The 19664-nt window shown below is 42.2% G+C and overlaps 1 protein-coding gene across 6 annotated transcripts in view; it reads right to left on the bottom strand.

Moving 5' to 3' along the window:
• The window catches only part of LOC100344289 (uncharacterized), a 97797-nt gene that overhangs the window by 17323 nt on the left and 60810 nt on the right, over positions 1 to 19664 (bottom strand). For 2 of the 6 annotated variants that reach the window (XM_051841555.3, XM_089320884.1), the window contains exon 2: positions 19034 to 19101. The exons of the other annotated variants lie outside the window; for them this stretch is intronic. The gene's annotated coding sequence lies outside the window, so the exon portion shown is untranslated. The remainder of the gene's footprint in view (positions 1 to 19033; positions 19102 to 19664) is intronic. 6 annotated transcript variants of the gene reach the window in all.

The following is a 19664-nucleotide window of genomic DNA, read 5'->3' as shown; positions in this document are numbered from 1 at the left end:
GGCTTACCCAGGGAATCCCCCTAAATTTAAACAGGGTGCTCAATACCATTTTAGAAAAGTTCCAAAATATGTATCAGAAGAAAAAAATTATTTATTTGGTACATCTCATTTTAACTATAGTATTACCTAAATTTCCAATAGTCAGATGTACTCAAAAAATCCCACAGGTGGGAGAGATGGCCTAACACAGCAAGTAATTATTAAAATAAAAATGTTAAACTACAACTTAACTAGGTAAATAACACTCCACAGGTCCCAAACTAAAATAATTAAGATGACATAATAAAAGGAAACTCAATGTCTTCATGCATTAAAATGTATTACATTAAACTTAATAAACAAAAAGGTGATTATTCCAGCTGTTTCCCACTTGGCAGCCCAATTTTACCTGTTGAATCTGGAAAAAAGTAAATGGCATCTCATGGTAGATTACTAAAATCTTAATGCTATAGGCCATCGATTATGTCCACCATACTTTATATCTAATATTAACATATCTGATGCTTCTTAGTAGATAAATGACCTGTCTTAACTATTACAAAAGTGGCAAATGTGTTTTTGCTCAAAGCTTTTCCAACAGCTGCTCAGTCTAGTTTGCCTTCACTTTGATTTTTTTTTTAATTTATTTAATTATTTTTGACAGGCAGAGTGGACAGTGAGAGAGAGAGACAGAGAGAAAGGTCTTCCTTTGCCGTTGGTTCACCCTCCAATGGCCACCGCGGCCAGCGCGCTGCAGCCGGCGCACCGTGCTGATCCGATGGCAGGAGCCAGGAGCCAGGTGCTTTTCCTGGTCTCCCATGGGGTGCAGGGCCCAAGCATCTGGGCCATCCTCCACTGCACTCCCTGGCCACAGCAGAGGGCTGGCCTGGAAGAGGGGCAACCGGGACAGAATCCGGCGCCCCGACCGGGACTAGAACCCGGTGTGCTGGCGCCGCTAGGCAGAGGATTAGCCTAGTGAGCCGCGGCGCCGGCCTTGCCTTCACTTTGAAAAGACACTTTTTCTAGGGTATACATGAGCATCTCATTGACTTGGCCGTCAAACATAATTTTTGCAAAGAATTTAACTGTACCCAGCTTTTATCAGGAGCACAAGAATATATCACATTGATGACTTCCTCCCTTCATGAGACTATTTGACACACTTGTGAAGAACATACAATGCTAATACCTTTTAGTCCTTCCTGGGTTTTGGTGCAATGCATGCCTCATTTAAAAAATTAATTGTCATGGATGCTACAAATTAGTCCAGCTTATATGGCCCCCCTTCCAATGAAAAGTCAAATTGAATACTGTAGGCACTATCCTTAGTGTTCTCAGTGACTTCTTCATTCGAGGAGATCATATGCCTTCTAAATTCTCTGGATCATTTGTGATATCCACTACTTCTCAAGGGCTGTGATGCAAGGAATAACCTCTCTTGGAAACTTGCTATGTGCCAGTAAAATTAAATTAGATTTCTATTAATTGTGCTATACTGGAAAAACAGTGACCTACACACCTTGAGCCTGTGATTCTCCAAACCTTGTAATCTAGTAGGACTTTGGCCATGGATATAGAACAGTAAAACATGAGAATGGCTACTAAGGCCTCCTTAATAGATGATGGACCCAAACTTGGCATACTCCATTTGGCAAAGGGGATGGCTTCCAATGTCTGCTGTCTATGTCCAGATGCCAGGGTACAGCAGGAGGTCACTATTCTAACAATAATAAAGAAAAACCATTTAAGTTCAGCTGGACACCATTCTGCTGACTGTTGATTTCATTACTATTAATCTGGATGCCTCACTGGTGACAATCCAGAGACCCAAAGTAGTCACAGCATTATCTGCTAACAAAAGCTTAAACCAAGAGTTATGGATTAATATCTGTTATAACACGATTCCTCAGAACCCATCTAGTCCAAACCTTGAGAGTTGCAAGCTGTTATACTTGGCCCACCCATATATAGGATGTTAATTGTGCCAGATGGGCTCTATATCCTTGTACTGCAAGGAAGACGTCATAGATATTGATGCTCCAAACTTACCCAGTTCCCTGCTAATGTGTCTGGGAAAGCAGCACAGGCTTGCCCAAATGCTTGGGCCCCTGAACCCATGTGATATCTGGAAGAAGCTCCTATCTCATGAGATCAGCCTGGTCTAGCCCCAGTCATTGCAGCCATTTTGGAGGAGAACAAACCAGAAGGAAGATCAGTCTCTCCCTTTCTCACTCTAACACTGCCTTTCAAATATATAAATAAATCTTTTAAAATGTAATCATTTCAATAGATTCCTCAGTGCTCAATCATGATGACTTTTACTATCTTAAGGACATTTTCATTTCTTTTTTAAAGATTTGTTTATTTGAAAGGCAGAGAGGAGGACGGTGTGCTGCAGTATGCAAAGCTGCCATCTGTTATACTGGCATCCTATATAGGCACCAGTTCAAGTCACACTTGTTCCACTTCTGATTTAGCTTCATGCTAATGGCCTGATAGAGTGGAAGATGGCCCAAGTACTTGGGCTCCTGCCACCCCCATGGGTGACTCAAAAGACGCTCCTGGTTTCAACCTGGCCCTTTACCGGCCATTGGAGAAACCAGGGGTGTGAAACAGATGATGGAAGATCTCTCTATGTCTCTCTCTCTCTCTCTGTAACTGTGACTTTCAAATAAAGAAGTAAATAACTTTTAAAATGATTTTAGAAAGGGCAGAGAAACACACAGAAAGTGGGTGAAGAGAGAGAGGAAGAGAGGTCTTGCATATGTTGGTTCACTCTCTAAATGTCTGCAACAGCTATGGCTGGACCAGGCTCTCAGGTCCCCTAATAAGTAGTAGATCTTTCACTTAGGTGAAAGGAACTGAAGAATTTGAGCCACTACCCCATGCTTCTCAGAGATATTAAGCAGGAAACTAGTTTGGAAGTGAAACACTGAAAACAGATTAGCACTGCAATATAGAATGTGGGCATCACATGCAATGACCAACAAATTAGAAAACCTGGAAGAAATCAAGACACATGCTAGGTAAAAAAATTGAGCCATGAAGACATATAGAAAACCTAAACAAACCAAAAACCAAAACAGATATTGAATCAGTAACAAAAACCCTCCAAAGAAAAGCCCAAGACCAGAAAGCTTCACTGCTAAATTCTACCAGACTTTTAAAAATAGAACTAATTGGCCAGTGCCGTGGCTCAATAGGCTAATCCTCCAGCTTGTGGCACTGGCATACCAGGTTCTAGTCCCAGTTGGGGCACCGGATTCTGTCCCAGTTGCCCCTCTTCCAGGCCAGCTCTCTTCTATGGCCCAGGAGTGTAGTGGAGGATGGCCCATGTGCTTGGGCCCTGCACCCATGGGAAACCAGAAGAGGCACCTGGCTCCTGGCTTTGGATCAGCACGATGCACCGGCTTCAGCGTGCCAGCCGCGGCAGCCATTGGAGGGTGAACCAATGGCAAAGGAAGACCTTTCTCTCTGTCTCTCTCTCACTGTCCACTCTACCTGTCCAAGAAAAAGAACTAATTCCAATTCTCCTTAAGCTATTCAAAGCAATTGAAAGAGAAGAGTATTCCCAAACTCCTTCTGTTTGGCCAGTGTCACCTTATTTTCTAAACCAGAAAATGATACAATAGAGAAAGAGAATTAAAGAACAATATCTCTGATACCCACAGATCCCAAAATTCTCAACAAAATACTAGCTAATAAAATCCAACAACAGATCATAAAGATAATTTACCTGGACCAAGTGGAATGTACCTATGGTATGCAGGGATAGTTCAACATATGCAAATCAATAAATGTGATATGTGACACTAGCAAACTAAAGAATAAAAACCACATGATGATCAATAGATGAAGAGAAAGTATTTGATAAAAAACAGCCTTTCCTTATAAAAACCTTGAGCAAGTTGACAATAGAAGGAACATTCCTTATCACAATCAAGGCAATATATGACAAATCTTCAACCAACATCATATTGAATGGGAAATCGTGGAAGCATTTCCACTAAGATCTGAAACAAAAGTTGCTCTCCCTCACTACTGCTGTTCAATACACTACTGACAGTTTTAGCCATGGCAATAATGCAAGAAAAAGAAATCAAAGGAAAACAAATTAGAAAGGAGAAAGTCCAATAATTTGTTTGCAGATGACATGATCCTAAATATTGGTAAACCAAAAGACTCCACCAAGAGATTATTGAAACTCACAAGAAAGTTTGGCAAAGTTGTAAAATATGAAATCAACACACAAAAATCAATAACCTTTATATACACAAAAATGCCATGGCTGAAAAATAACTTATCAGATCAGTGCCATTCTCGATAACCATAAAATTTTTTATTACCTTGGAATAAATTTAGTCAAGGGTGTGAAAGATCTCTATAAGAAAAAATTACAAAACATTAAAGAAAAAAAAGAAAACACAAAAAAAGGAAAAATCTTTGATGTTCATAAATTGGAAGAACAAATATCATCAAAATTCCCATTCTACCAATAGAAATTAGTTTTAATTTTACTTTTACAATCATTTATTTATTTGAGAAGAAGTTATAGACAGAGAGACGGAGAGACAAAAAGCGATGCCTTCTAACTGTTGGTTAATTCTCCAAATAGCTGTAATGGCTGGTGCTGGGCTGATCTGAACCCAGGAGCTAGGAGCTTCCTCCTCATCTCCTATGTGGATACAGGAGCCCAAGCACTTGCACCATCTTCCACTGCCTTCCTAGGCCATGAGCAGAGAGCTGGATCAGAGGACCAGCTGGGACCCAAACTGGCATCCCTATGAGATGCCAATGCCACAGACAGAGGCTCAAACTACTATTCCACAGTGCCAGCCCCTCAAAAGCAATCTACAGATTCAACATGATCTCAATCAAAATACCAACAACATTCAGAAGGAAGACCTTTCTCTCTCTCTCTCTGTCTATAACTCTACCTGTCAAAATAAAAAAATAAACTAAAAAAATTTAAAAAATAAAAGAACATACAGCATCACTTGATGGTTCAGGAGCATGACAAGTAGGGCCCTGTGGTGGCCTATTACTGAACAGTTGCTCAAGAATTGATCTGAGGGGTGTTTCTTGTCAGCCATTGTTTGATCATTATGTATTTCACCAAGGGGGTCATTTATATGCCATGCAAACTAGAATGAAGATTCAAAATAAAACTCATGAGTGTCATAAATTTTTTATCAAAATTAACAGGTCAGTTAGGAGCTCCTAATAAATAGTTGGGGGGCTGGCACTGTGGTGCAGCAGGTTAAAGCCCTGGCCTACAGTGCTGACACACCATATGTGCTCCAGTTCAAGTCCCAGCTGCTCACTTCTGACTCAGCTCTCTGCTCTGGCCTGGGAAAGAAGTAGAAAGATGGCCCAAGTCCTTAGGCCCCTGCACACATGTGGGAGACCTGGAAGAATGTCCTGGCTCCTGGCTTCAGATCAGCACAGCTCTGGCCACTGTGGCCATTTGGGGAGTGAACTAGCGAATGGCAGAGGCCGACTCTCTGTTAGACTGAACTTGGATGGGACTCAATTATCCCAATGAGAGACTTCAATGATGCAAAAGCAAAGAGGTTTATTGTTCTAGCTTGATCTAGGGTCCACTCCAATCATCACAGTGGTCATCTGATGAGGACCCATCCCATATACTTTGTGGGGTTTATATAGAGTTTTCAGAGACATTCTACATATTATAGCACCATTCAGCAAATCATCTCATTCTGCGGGAATTTAAAGAACATCTCTTAAAATTGATTAGTAAATCCAGTGGTGGGAATAGACCTAGTAAAGGTGGTTAGATGGCTTTGGGGGTGATGCTTTTTAAAATGATTGGCTAAAGTGTAGGGTCCAAACCGCTAGGGTGTATGTTCCAAACTACAGAGTTTTGGGATGTTATCAATCGCTGTAATGGCCTAAAAAGACACCTGGAAAAGATTCAGATTCCTTTTGAAGCATTCATCAGTAGCCTCAACCAGTTTTTATTGTCCATTTAATGGCTCCAATAATTTATGGGTACATAGGGCTGATGTTGGCAAGATCCTAAAAACACCCTTTGAACCCTGCTTCAGCAAATGAAAATACAGAAAATATATATTGGAAATAAGCTTTATTAATTTACATACATGAAGAGAAGTTTTTAAAAGGCATACTATTTGGACAGATCATATTACTTTGCTGTAAAACTCTAAATCTAATGAAAGAGTCCAGAATTGTCTAGATTAGAGATTATCTTTTTGTTTTCCTTAAGGCTTATAAAACAAATACAAATGTCCTAAAGTGCTAGATTAACCTGAAAAAATTATGTTCAAAACACAATTTTTATTCATTAGAGTTTAACATTGACAGAAGGGAAAGTCATTCAGTAAAGAGGTAGAAATGCTTTCAGACTTAATATTAAGAATGTTGGTTTCCCAAATGCTTTTTCTTATCCATTCAGCTTAAGGTGAATTGGTATTTGCTGCATCAGCAGTCTGACTGCATGTCTTAGAGAATGAAAAATAGAGGTCTGTAGAGATGCCTGAAGAGTTGGTGCTTTTAAGTTAAGATTCTTCTCAGCTGCTGAGGAGTACGTTCCATTGAGTGCATAACTATGAATGATTCAGAAGATTTATAAGACTTAAGATACTCAGTTGTTAACTTTATGAATTCTGTGGGAAATTATGGACTTACTGTGTCACCTGAGTTTGCTGTGTTAAAAAATAAATACAAAGATTCTTTTTAAAGAAAACTTAAAAAAAGCATAGGCTTGTATTGAACAAGGTGTATCTAAACTTCATAAAATGCTGTTATTTTAATACAAAACATACATAAGCATATGTTTTAAACATAAATAATTGATTATAAAAGCTTGTGTTTCTACTCAAATACACTTGTGAAAAGAAATGACAATTTATCCCCAAAATAATCTAGAATTTCCTAACAGTATCTAACTTAAATAATGAAGTAAAACATCCTAAAACATCTTTTCTTTGTGTGAACTTAATTACAGTACCTTAAATTAGCATTCTCCATCCCAAAGGTTATTAAAAGTTTTGAAAGGGAGATAAACTCCATGAAGTTGATAGATTTTCTGTTCTAAGTTCTTCATGTACTTGGGGCTGGTGATGCGATGCAGAGGTTAATCCTCTGCCTGTGGTGCCAGCATCCAGTATGAGTACCAGTTCTAGTCCCAGCTGCCGCTCTTCCAGTCCAGTTCTCTGCTATGGCCTGGGAAAGCAGTGGAAGATGGCCCAAGTGCTTGGGTCCCTGCACCTGCATGGGAGACCAGGAAGAAGCAGCTGGCTCCTGGCTTTAGATCCATGTAGCTCTGGCCATTGCAGCCATCTGGGGAGTGAACCAATGGAAGAAAGACCTTTCTCTCTGTCTCTCATTCTCCCTCTGTCTGTAATTCTACCCCTCAAATTAATAAATAAAATCTTAAAAAATATATTCTTTAAATATTCATATTAATTACAACCTCTTATTTTAGAAAAATGAAGGTTAATTGTTTATGACTTCTGCTAGTCTGTGATTACTACAAAGTAAAACTCTAGTCAAGGTATGAATTTGTAAATTCCTTATTGGCAATCAAATTATTATAACAAAAATTGTCATACTGAGTTAATAGTCTTTAAATAAATACAAATTAGGAGAATATTCAGCAACTTAAAAACACCTGGCGGCTGGCGCCACGGCTCACTAGGATAATCCTCCACCTTGCGGCACTGGCACACTGGGTTCTAGTCCCGGTTGGGGCATCAGATTCTGTCCCAGTTGCCCCTCTTCCAGGCCAGCTCTCTGCTGTGGCCAGGGAGTGCAGTGGAGGATGGCCCAAGTGCTTGGGCCCTGCACCCCATGGGAGACCAGGAGAAGCACCTGGCTCCTGGCTTCGGATCACCACCGTGTGCTGGCCACTGCGTGCCAGCTGCGGTGGCCATTGGATGGTGAACTAATGGCAAAAGGAAGACCTTTCTCTCTGTCTCTGTCTCTCACTCACTGCCCACTCTGCCTGTCCAAAAAAAAAAAAAAAAAAAAAAAAACACACCTGGCTATCAAAATTATTCAGATGCAGACAAGATAAGACTCCTTGTGGGGTAACCACATGCTGAATATCTGGTTTTTTTATTTACATGTCACTGTCACAGGCTGAACAGCAACAGAACACAGCATGAGAATGATGAGCGCTCCTCTAATTCTAGAGACATATGTGCCCTGTCAGGACTTCATTGGCCTAACTCATCAAAAGACTCAGGAATAAATGTTTCTGTTTTCAAGAGAATTGTGGGGCCGGTGCCATGGCACAGTAGGTTAATCTTCCACCTGTGGCACTGGCATCCCATATAGGCACTGGTTCTAGTCCCAGCTACTCCTCTTTCACTACAGCTCTCTGCTATGGCCTGGGAAAGCAGTAAAATGTGGCCCAAGTGCTTGGGCCCCTGCACCCATGGGCAACTAGGAAGAGGCACTGGCTCCTGGCATTGGATCAAGGAGCTCTGGCTGTTGTGGCCATTTGGGGAATGAACCAATGGATGGAAGACCTTTCTCTCTGTCTCTACCTCTCACTGTCTGTAACTCTGCCTCTCAAAGAAATAAACAAAATCCTTCAAAAAGTCTGTTAAAGTGAATTACAACCACCATTGTATGTTTTCTTTCACAACTTCAAGTGGACATAGCTCATAAAATAAAATAAATCATAGGCTGATGCCATGGCTCACTTGGCTAATCCTTCACTTGTGGCACCAGCACCCCAGGTTCTAGTCCCAGTTGGGGTGCTGGGTACTAGTCCCATTTGCTCCTCTTCCTGGGCCCAGGAGGGCAGTGGAGGGTGGCCCAAGTGCTTGGTTCTCTGCACCTGCACAGGATAACTGGAGGAAGTACTTGACTCTGGGCTTTGGATCGGCAGAGCACTGGCCATAGTGGCCATTAGGGGAGTGAACCAACGGAAGGAAGACCTTTCTCTCTCTCTCTCTCTCACTGTCTATAACTCTGTCAAATATAAATAAATAAACAAACAAATAAATAAATAAATCATTGTTTCATAAACACTAAAGCTTAGACAATTGGTACCAATGAATAGCTTCTTTCATAGTCTCTCTTTATAAATAATTAATAAACCAATTTTCTTCCTACTCTGCAAAGCCAGTCAACGTAATTGATTTCAAATTTAGAGTTTCCAAATCACCCAGAAATGCACAACGTTAATGCTTTTGCAGCATTATAAGAGTATAAAATAATAGCAATTTTTAATTCTTGCACTTTTTAACATTAGAGAGTTCTAAGACATTAAATGGCATTTTTTTCTAACCCATGTAAGACTAACAATGTGCAGAAAAACATGAGGATTTTTGTTATGCAGATAAATAACTGTGCTTTGCCTAGAATCATGCTTCAACTGTGGTTATTTTTCCTCTCCACTGAAGCCAGGAAGAAGAGAGTCCTGTGAAACTAATGAAATGCCCCTGGTGTTCTTAAATGATTACTTTTTGGCAGGAACTTCCAAGGAACAACACCACAGTCATAGTGAACTTCTTCTATGGTTGGAATCTTCTCTTTGCTTCCAGGAGACCAAGAGAAGCCACCTGGAGATCTCAGGGGAAGGCCACATGGGAATGGAGAGTCATTCATCTCCTCTGGAAGCAGTTGTGTCTGTGAAATTTTTTGCTCATAGTAAATTTGACAGGTCTCTATCCATTGATAAAGAAGAGACTCATCATAAAAATTAGTATTACAGAAAAAAAAATCATTGAAATCTCATTTTTTTCTGCCACAGGCAAGTGGAACAACATCTCTCACAGTAAAACAGACTGTAAAGAGTTTATCCAATATCTCTGGCTCTCCTCACATTCTAAGGACAGACCTCGGAGAACTTCCAGCTGCCTCTTCCAGAAAGGTAAATCAATAAATAAATTGTTAATAAAAAGAAAAAGGAAGTAACTTTTTTCTGTATTTCTGGATAGGATTCCTGTCTTTGAATCAATATCTCATGATTTTTATTCATTTTTCCTTCTTTGGAATTGGAGTAGGAGTAGGCAAAAACATGCATGAAAGAAGGGGGAAAAAAGCTTAAAGTACTAGATTGTAAAGTAGGAACAAATGGACAGGAAGGCTGGAGGTGAAGGGGTAAAGACTAGGTTAGGGAAAAAAAGCCAGCTTATTAAATCCTTAAAAAGAGAAAGGAAGAAAGGAGGGGGCAATAGAGAAGTATGGTTATGTTCTTCTGGAATTACCATCTTATGCAATCTGTTCTCTTTGTATTAATAAAAATAAAAATGTTTAACAACTGAAAGTTCATTCCTTTATTGCATCACTACTGTCTCATTCCAACACTCTATAAAAGCAGAATCCAAAGGCAGGCATGGGTTGCAGGGTGGAAGTGACAGTGCTAGCTCTATTTCTCTAATGTCAACCTCTGCACCCCAACTTCTGATCCAGCAAAGTTCTATACAGTACCCAGAATCAGCTTCATAAAATAAACCACTTAGGGCAAAAGCTCAGAAAAAATCAATGTCCCCATTATTCTTTGCCTATGAAGCACTCATAAAAATTAGCATGCTGCTAAAGAAAATGAGATTGTGGCCCAGCTATGTATAAAGAATGTAGGGATGTAAAGTCAGGAGGCAGTTTGGTGTTTTATGAGCACCCAAAGTGAACTGCAGATGATGGAAGGGGATGCATTACAGAATGGGAGCTGAGTAGGCAGCCCAGCCAGTAGTGACCACCAAGCCTTTAACCTGAGATTTGTATTTGTGAAGTGTACAAATGAGTTCTACCTATAACAACAGTAATTACTTTTGCCTTAGGACACAAGGCAAAACACACTTTTTCCAATTTTTATCTGTTTTTCATTTATTTGAAAGGCAGGGGAAGATGGAGAGGGAGAGAGATTTCTTCCATTTTCTGGTACACACCCAAATGCTCACAACAGCAGGCAATGTTTAGCCTGAAGCCAGGATCCCAGAACTCCATGCAGGCCTGGGTGAGTTCAGTTGATTCTGAGGACACACAGTCTTCAGTGACCCCTGTCTTTATAAAGACACATCTCAATACAAAATAAAACTCCCTACTCAGGACTCTTGAGATCCAAGAGAAAACTCAAATATTTTCCAGATGAGTGCAAAACAGAAATCTGGAGCCAACAAGTTCCCTGCCTACCTGAGAATCAGCCTGCTCACCAGGGAGATCAAGGGAAGAGGACTCTGTGCCCAGAGTCTTATCTCTTGAGTGAGCATAAAGGCAGCCCAGTCATTGGGCACTGGCAGTTTTGGACCACCTTAATCCTGAAGTGGCTACACAAACTAGTCAACTCCAATTTGGGCTGAGTTATCAGACTGGCAGTCTGGCCAAAGATTGTCACCCATTAAGGAATCTGGACACAGGAATGGCCAAAAAAGAACCATCAGGAGATGCGCACAATAGGAGTCAGAGTACTAAGTGGGTAATAAATGCACAGATCCTAGACCAAGGCAACAGGCAATGCCAACCTTCTCTTTTGTTGCAAAGTTTTCTTATTTTATCCTAAAGGCCTTGAGAAACAGATCTGTAGACATCTCATGTGTAAGACAAACATGCATCATTCATAATTGGCCTATAAATATTAGCATTCTTGGCCTGATCAATAAGCCTCAGGAACTAGCTCAGGGAGGGGCAAGGAAAGGGAATCACTTCTGTCTTGTTTCTAGGGAAGTACACTTCCTCCATGAACTGCTTCTTACAAAATATTTCTCCAATTTTCCAGGAGAAATACATCAACTCTGAAAAGGCTACTTTTTTTTTTTTTTTCCATAGAGCCCAACACCTGTCTCAGGAATCACCTGTGATGCCAGGTAGATGGATAAAAAAGCCAATTGGAATCATCTACTAGAAGAGAAGATACTTTACCCAAATCACTATATTTTACTCTACAGAAAAATGCAAACTGAATCACAAAGAACTCCAGTCGATCAATCCCCTGGTTTAAGCAAAGGGCATATCTGCATTACTCCAAGATATGCAGGCCTCTCTTTCTGCTGTACCTTCATGTGGACTATCTGCATAGGGATACAGAGTGAGGGGGAGGCTGCAGCAGTAAAAATGGTCAATGTGTCAATTATGAAACTGATTTTTAATTATCTCAAATTCAGTCATAAAAATTCTGCTCTAAGCAAGACACACATAAAGCCAAGCTCATCCCTTTCTCAACAAAAATTTAATGCTAACTGCATATTTAGGAGTGTACTATTGCATTTAATTCCAGTACTTCTCTACATCTTATTTTTTAAGATTTTCTTTATTTGAGAGGTCGAATTATAGACAGTGAGAGGAAGAGACAGAGATAAAAGTCTTCCATCTGCTGGTTCATTCCCCAAATGACTATAACAGATGGAGCTGCACTGATCTGAAACCAGGAGCCAGGAGCTTCTTCTCTGTTCGTCCTTGGGTACAGGGGCCTAAGCACTTGAGCCATCTTCTACTACTTTCCCATGTCATAGCAGAGAGCTGGATCAGAAGAGGAGAATCTGGGACTAGAATGGTGCCCATATAGGATGCCAGTGCCACAGGCAGAGGATTAAACTACAAAGCCACAGTACCAGCCCCTCTACATCTTATAAGGACATCTTATCTGTAAGAAGAAAACTGAGAAGTGAGTCCAGAATATCACAAATTATGTTAGAAATTATCTCTAATTTAAAAAAAAAAAAAAGGAAAACCCTATAATAGAAACCTGCACAAATGACCTGTGTCCTATTACTTTATCCTTTGGAATACTTTTCAAGATTTCTTCTGGCCTTCCCATCTTCCCTTGTTCCTCATACCCTTTCAATATCACTGCCTCTCTGACCCTGCAGCTCTCTCCCTTTGGAAGCAGTCTTGTGGACTGTCAATCATTATTTCAAAATGTGTCGCTCCCCCTCTTCGTGGAGGAACGACACCAAACCCTGCCTAGGCTTCATATCTGAGTCACGGCACCATTATGTCTCCCCGTCTTCGTGGAGGAACGACACAGGACCCTGCGCTGTTCTTTCGTCTGCTCGGCCCTTCCCGGGTTTGCTGCTGGTCCTTCCCGGGTTGGCTGCTGGTCCTTCCCGGGTTGGCTACCGACCCTTCCACCTCCGTGGAAGAGCGGTTCCCCCTGCCACATTCCCCACTTCCGTGGGGGAGCAGCACACCGCCGGCCAGCTCTCTTGGGGGCTGCACAGGTGTTCCCTCAGATGTTCCCCTTAGATGTTCCTGTTAGATGTTCCTGGTGCATGTTGTCTCTCTCCTCCTTTATAGTCCTCCTCCACCAATCCCAACTCTGCTACCCACACGCTGAGTACGCTGCTCTCCTCCAATCAGGAGCAGGTCCCACAGTTTATTGGTTGAACTGGAGGCAGCTGTGTAGAAGCTGTTTCCCTTCTCAGCGCCATATTGTGGGAAAGCAGATGCATAGAATAAGTCTTAATTCCAGTAACTTAGTCTAGTCCGAGTTGCTCCCCACAAAAATGTATTGTAGGAAGGGCTTGAATGGCCTTCTAATGTCCCTTAAATATTTCCATAAAACAGATGATAGAGGGGCTGGTACTGTGTCCCAGCAGGGAAAGCTGCTGCCTGCACTGCTGGCATCCCATGTGGCTGCTGTTTTGAGTCTCGGCTGCTCCATTTCTGATCTAGCTCTCTTCTAAGGTCTGGGGAAGCAGTAGAAGATGACCCAAGACCTTGGGCCCCTGCACCCATGTGGGATAACTGGAAGAGGCTCCCAGCTCTTGGCTTCAGTTCAGGGTAGCTCCAGCCATTGCAGCCATCTGGGAGTAAACAAGAAGATGGAAGGCCTTTCTCCTCTCTCTCTCTCTCTCTCTGCCTCTGCTTCTCTCTAACTCTCTTCCAAATAAAAATTATAATAATAATAATAATAATAATAATAATAAACAGACAGTAGAGCATAGTGGGAAAGCTGTTGCCTGTGATGCTGGTATTCCATGTTGTGCACGAGTTCATGTCCCAGCTGCTCTACTTCTGATCCAGCTCTCTCATGTGCCTAGGAAAGCTACAAAGTTTGGTGCCTATGCTCCTACTCCCACATGGGAAATGTGGAAGAAGATACTGGCTCCTGACTTTAATCCAGTTTCAACCCCAGGTGCTGTGGCCATTAGGGGTGTGAAACAGTGGATAAATGATTTACATCTCTCTTTCTCTCTTTGTAACTCTGCCTTTCAAATAAATGAATATTTTTAATTTTTTAAAAAATTTAACAAATGGCCCTAAATATTCTGACTCATCTTGACATGTAACAAGAGCCAAGAAAGTTGTTGCTGACTTTATGTAGTGCCTCCTCAATCCATTCTATAAGAAAAAAATTATGTATTTCTTTTGCTATCCAAGCACTCAAATCCAAAAGAAATAATACTACCCAGTACGGCTCTCTTTAAGGCTGCTCTTGCACTGAAGAAAAGTAAAGCAGCAAGGGACCCAAACCCTGTGTGGCAGGCTGGCAGTCCCCTCCTCACTCTGCATCTGAGTTTCTGGTTAGAGATGGAGACAAAGGCAACTCCAGATGCTGCAGTGGTCCACAAACAGCCTCAATCACAGACATGCCTTGTGTGTGTGCAACAGAAGGAGAGCACAGAGCACTATGTAAGGGAGGAATACAATGAACAAAAAGGAAAGGATGTGAATGGACATAGCAAAGAATTTCCTCACTCTGCTGATCATGATCTCAAGGATGTCCAGGCCAGAGTTCCATTTCACTTTGCAAAACCCACTCCATAAAGTTTTCTCCTCCTAGGTGTATTCTGTGAGGAATCTGTCCTCCTGTGAGAGAGGGCACCACCACAGACTGAAAACCAGTCAAAAAGCAGAGTGATGGCTTTAATTCTCAGAGGTGAATGGACAACCACATCTATGAATTCTGCATTAAAAAATAAGCTTCCTTCTGCTCTAGGAATCTGATGTAGGTTTGGGCTAAAATGAGAAACACAGAGACCAGCTGGGTCTGTTAGGTGAGAAGAAAGGAAGCTTGATTTCCAGTTGTTACTTTGTAGCATGTTAGTTTTGAGAGGATTTCATGTTCCACTTCTGCTTGAAGAAATGGAAAGGTAGAATCAGTGCCAGCCTAACACACAGCAGCTTTAGCCACTGATGACATCACAGCTTGCTACCCAAAAGTGGCAGCCAAAATAAACTCAACAAATGAGAACCAAAATAAAACAGAAGAGTCTAACATAATACCAACAGTTGTTCAGCAGATATTACCCAGATCTTGACACACAAGTCACCAGGATAAAGGGTAGGGCTGGCTTTGTGGCACAGTGGATTAAACCACCACCAAATAAAATGCTGGGATCCAATATGTGTGTCCATCCTTTAAAAAAGATTTATTTATTTGAAAGTCAGAGTTTTGGGGGCCAGTGCTGTGGCACAGCTGGTTGAGACACTGGCCTGCATCCCATATGGTCCCTGGTTCAGGTCTTGGCTGCTCCACTTCCAATCCAGCTGCCTGCTAATGTGCTTGGGAAAGTGGCACAGTATGGCCCAAGTCCTTGGTCCCCTATATCCACATGGGAAATCCGAAGAAGCTACTGGCTCCTGGTTTCAGATCAGCTCAGATCTGGCCACTGTGGCCATTTGGGGAGTGAACCAGCAGACTGAAGACCTCTCTATCTGTCTCTATCTCTATCAGTAACTCTGTCCAATAAATAAAATACATCTTAAAAAAATGTCAGAGTTATGGAGAGGAGGGAGAGTCAGATGGGATGGCATTGTGGACTAGCAGGTAAAGCTGCTGCCTGCAGTGCTGGCATCTGGTATTGGCACCAGTTCATGTCCTGGCTGCTCCACTTCTGATCCAGTTCTCTTCTAATGGCCCTGGAAAAGTAGAAGATGGCCCAATACCTGGGTCCTTGACACCCAAGTGGGAGACCTGGATGAAGCTCTTGGTGCCTGGCTTGGGCCTGGCCCAGTCTTGGCCATTGCAGCCATCTAGGAAGTAGACCAGCAGATGAAAATCTCTTTCTCATTCTCTCCCTTTCTCTATCTCTGCCTTGTAAATAAATAAATAAATGCTAAAAAAGAGAGAGATCTTCCATCTGAGATGGCTGCCATGGCCAGGGCTGAAGCACACAGAAACCAGGAGCCAGGCACTTCATCTGGGTCTCCCACATGGGTTACAATGGCCCCAACACTTGAGTCATCTGCTGCTGCTTTTCTCAGACCATCAGCAGGGAGCTAGGTTAGAAGTGGAGCAACTGGGACATGAACGGCTGTTCATCTGGGAAGCTGGCATTACAGATGGTGGCTTTCCCCATTGTGCCACAATGCCAGCCCGAGTCACAGCTGTTCCACTTCTGATCCAGCTCCCTGTAATGCAACTAGGGAAGCAGAAACAGATGGCACAAGTACTTGGGTCCTTGCACCAATGTGGGACACTGGGTTGGACTTCCAGGCTGGGCCAGCATTATTCATTGCAGTCTCTTGAGTGAACCAGCTGATGCAAGATCCCCATCCTTCTGTCTCTGCCTCTTTCTCTGTAACTCTGCCTTTAAAATAAAATTTTTAAATCATAATAAAATAAAGAGAGAGGGTGAGAGAGTAGCCACAGTAAAGTAACAGAGCAAAGCTACAGTTGTGCTGTCCCTCAGCAGCCTTCTGCCTTAAGTGGGAAGTCTCCAGCTTACAGACACTGACATAAAAGACACATTCACAACACATTCCAAAACAAGAGATGAGAGGTTTACAAGGCATATTGACTTTATGATGACTTTCATTCATTAGGTACACTGGGTTTAGATATATGCCTTTTGTGCAGCCAAGTTAACCCAGGGTCTAATTCAAAGAGACGTAATGAGGAAGATGTGCTGCCAGGGGAGAGAGCTGCAATATCCCACTGCTCTTGTAACATCATAAAGAGAAGGAAAAGAAACAGCACCACGGCTCAATAGGCTAATCCTCCTCCTTGCGGCACCGGCACACTGGGTTCTAGTCCTGGTCGGGGTGCTGGATTCTATCCCAGTTGCCCCTCTTCCAGGCCAGCCCTCTGCTATGGCCCAAGAGTGCAGTGAAGGATGGCCCAGGTGCTTGGGCCCTGCACCCCATGGGAGACCAGGAGAAGCACCTGCCTCCTGCCTTTGAATCAGCGTGGTGTGCCAGCCACGGTGGCCACTGGAGGGTGAAGCAACAGCAAAGGAAGACCTTTCTCTCTGTCTCTTTCTCACTGTCCACTCTGCCTGTTTAAAAAAAAAAGAGAGAGAGAGAGAAGGAAAAGGGCTACTTATGTCCATGGTTATAAGGAGGACAGAAGCACAAACATTTCAGAAAGGGGGAGCAAATTACAAATATAGTAATTTTAGGAAAATAAAAGGAAGTAAATTTCAGAATATAATGTGGGGTAGAAACACACCATCAGCTCATCAATTCTCAAGGGATCCAGGAAAACTGCCCTGCCTACCCACAGACCAAATGTTTCAAAACACATTTTTTGATTAAATTCAGAAGATTACAGGACTCAGCACTCTGGGTGTTCAAATGCCAAATTAAGTTTTAGTTTCCACTATGGGCAGATATAGCCAATCACTCAGATCATGAGAAAAACTTTTCCATAAGAAGGAACATGAAATATTCAGTCACACAGAATAACTGTGCTTAGTGCTCAAAGTGAACCCCAAGATAAGCACCAGAAAACCTGTTAAGTCTTGGGGCCAGCACAGTGGTGTAGCATGTAAATATTTATTTATTTATTTAAAAGGCAGAGTTACAGAGAGGCAGAGGCAAAGAGAGAGGTCTTTCATGCACTGATTCACTCCCCAAATGGCTGCAATGGCCAGAGCTGGATCTGTCTGAAGCCAGGAGCCAGAAGCTTCTGTCAGATCTCCCATGCGGTGCAGAACCCAAGAACTTGGGCCATCTTCCACTGCTTTCCCAGGCCATGCCAGGAAGCTGGATCTCAAACAAGCACCCATACGGGATGCCAGCACTGTAGGTGGCAGCCTCACCTGCCATGCCACAGTGCCAGTCCTCCAAATAATCCTATTTTAAAAAGCATTTTAAATGAGGGATGGGAGAGTTTGTTTATCCAAAGCAAGGATAGCATAAGATAACTACTACACAGAAGAAGCTCCTGGCTCCTGGCTTTGGATCGGCACAGCTCCGACCACTGTAGCCAATTGGGGAGTGAACCAGCATATGAAGACTTATCTCTCTCTGCCTCTCCTCTCTGTAACTCTGACTTTAAAGTAAAATAAATAAATCTTTAAAAAAAAGATAACTACTAGTACTCATTAACTTAAAAAATATTGAAATTTAATGAAATTCAAAATATAACCAGAATCATCATCTACTACACATTATAATCTTTATTTTGAGAGTCATATTAGAAAAAATTTAACCCCTCCCCCTCTTTGAAACATGCACATGGGACTGGTGTAGTAGGTTAAGCAGACCCTGGCAGTGCCAGTACCCCACATGGGCACTGGTTCAAAACCTGGCTGCTTCATTTCCAATATAGCTCCCTACTAATTCACCTGGGAAAGCAGAGGATAATGGCCCAAGTGTTTGGGCCCCTGAAATCAAGTGTGAGAACCAGAAGAAGCTCCTAGCTTCTGGTTTTAGCCTGGCCCAGCCCAAGTCATTGTGGCCATTTGAGGAGTGAACCAATGGATGGAAGACCTCTCTGTGTCTCTCTGTAAATCTGCCTTTCAAGTAAATAAAATGCATTAAAAAAACCCTATACAATGTAGTATTTTGGTGATTCCCTCATACAAGGAAAGCTCAGATAAACTGTAGAGGAATCCTCCTGGCTTGATGCAATTCAGAAGGAGGATTGCTTCTGTCACCCTGTGCTAGACATCAATGAGTTATTAATGGGAAGATGAATGGACACATCAGACTGCTTCCTCACATGGCACCTTTTCTTAAAGACATCACTGCTGCATTACCAGATTATGTCTCTCATGTGAAATATGTCTCTCCTAAAAATTTTAAAGAACTTGCCAGAAACTTATTGCAGAGCAGGGAATGATGTGCCAAGGACAGTGAGTTAGCCTGAGTAGTCCAGCAATCCTGTTCTTGGCTGTTTTCAAGTTCGTATTAACGTACACACAACATAGTTGCTGAGAAAGTGTCTTACAGTTGTTTCCTGGGTGTGAAGCAGCTCTTCTCAGCAGAAACACATCACTGCTTGTCCACTCGCAAGCACTGTGATAGGGAGTACATGCAAGAAAAGGTCAAAACACACTGGGTTTGAGAGGAAGAATGCTGTCACCCTAGCAACCTCTATCCAGGAGTCCCTTTCTATTCTTACTTCCTAGGTAACCTTACTATGCTACATGAATTTCACAGATTAGTAATCTGGTGACAACAGGACTCTAACAGAATCTATGAATCACTCAGTTAATCAAGTGAAAACTTCATTACACTGAAAGTTAGTCTATAGCAATAGTTTTCAGGGCCACATCTCTCTTTTTTTAAAAGATGTTTTATTTATTTATTTGAGAGGTAGAATTACAGATAGTGAGATGGATAGACAGACAGAAAGGTCTTCCTTCTGCTGGTTCACTCCCCAGTTGGTCAAAATGGCCAGAAGAGCTGCACTGATCTAAAGCCAGGAGCCAGGAGCTTCTTCTGGGTCTCCCACATGGGTGCAGAGGCCCAAGCACTTGGGCCATCTCCTACTGCCTTCCCAGGCCATAGCAGAGAGCTGGATCAGAGGAGCAGCTGGGACTCGAACTGGTTCCCATGTGGGATGCTGGCACCACAGG

This window comes from Oryctolagus cuniculus, chromosome 19 (genome assembly GCF_051225735.1).
Source record: "Oryctolagus cuniculus isolate XC-2025 breed Fujian yellow rabbit chromosome 19, ASM5122573v1, whole genome shotgun sequence".
NCBI lineage: Eukaryota > Metazoa > Chordata > Mammalia > Lagomorpha > Leporidae > Oryctolagus > Oryctolagus cuniculus.
The sequence above is the reverse complement of the archived record's forward strand: the minus strand, read 5'-3'. Positions and strand labels throughout refer to the sequence as shown.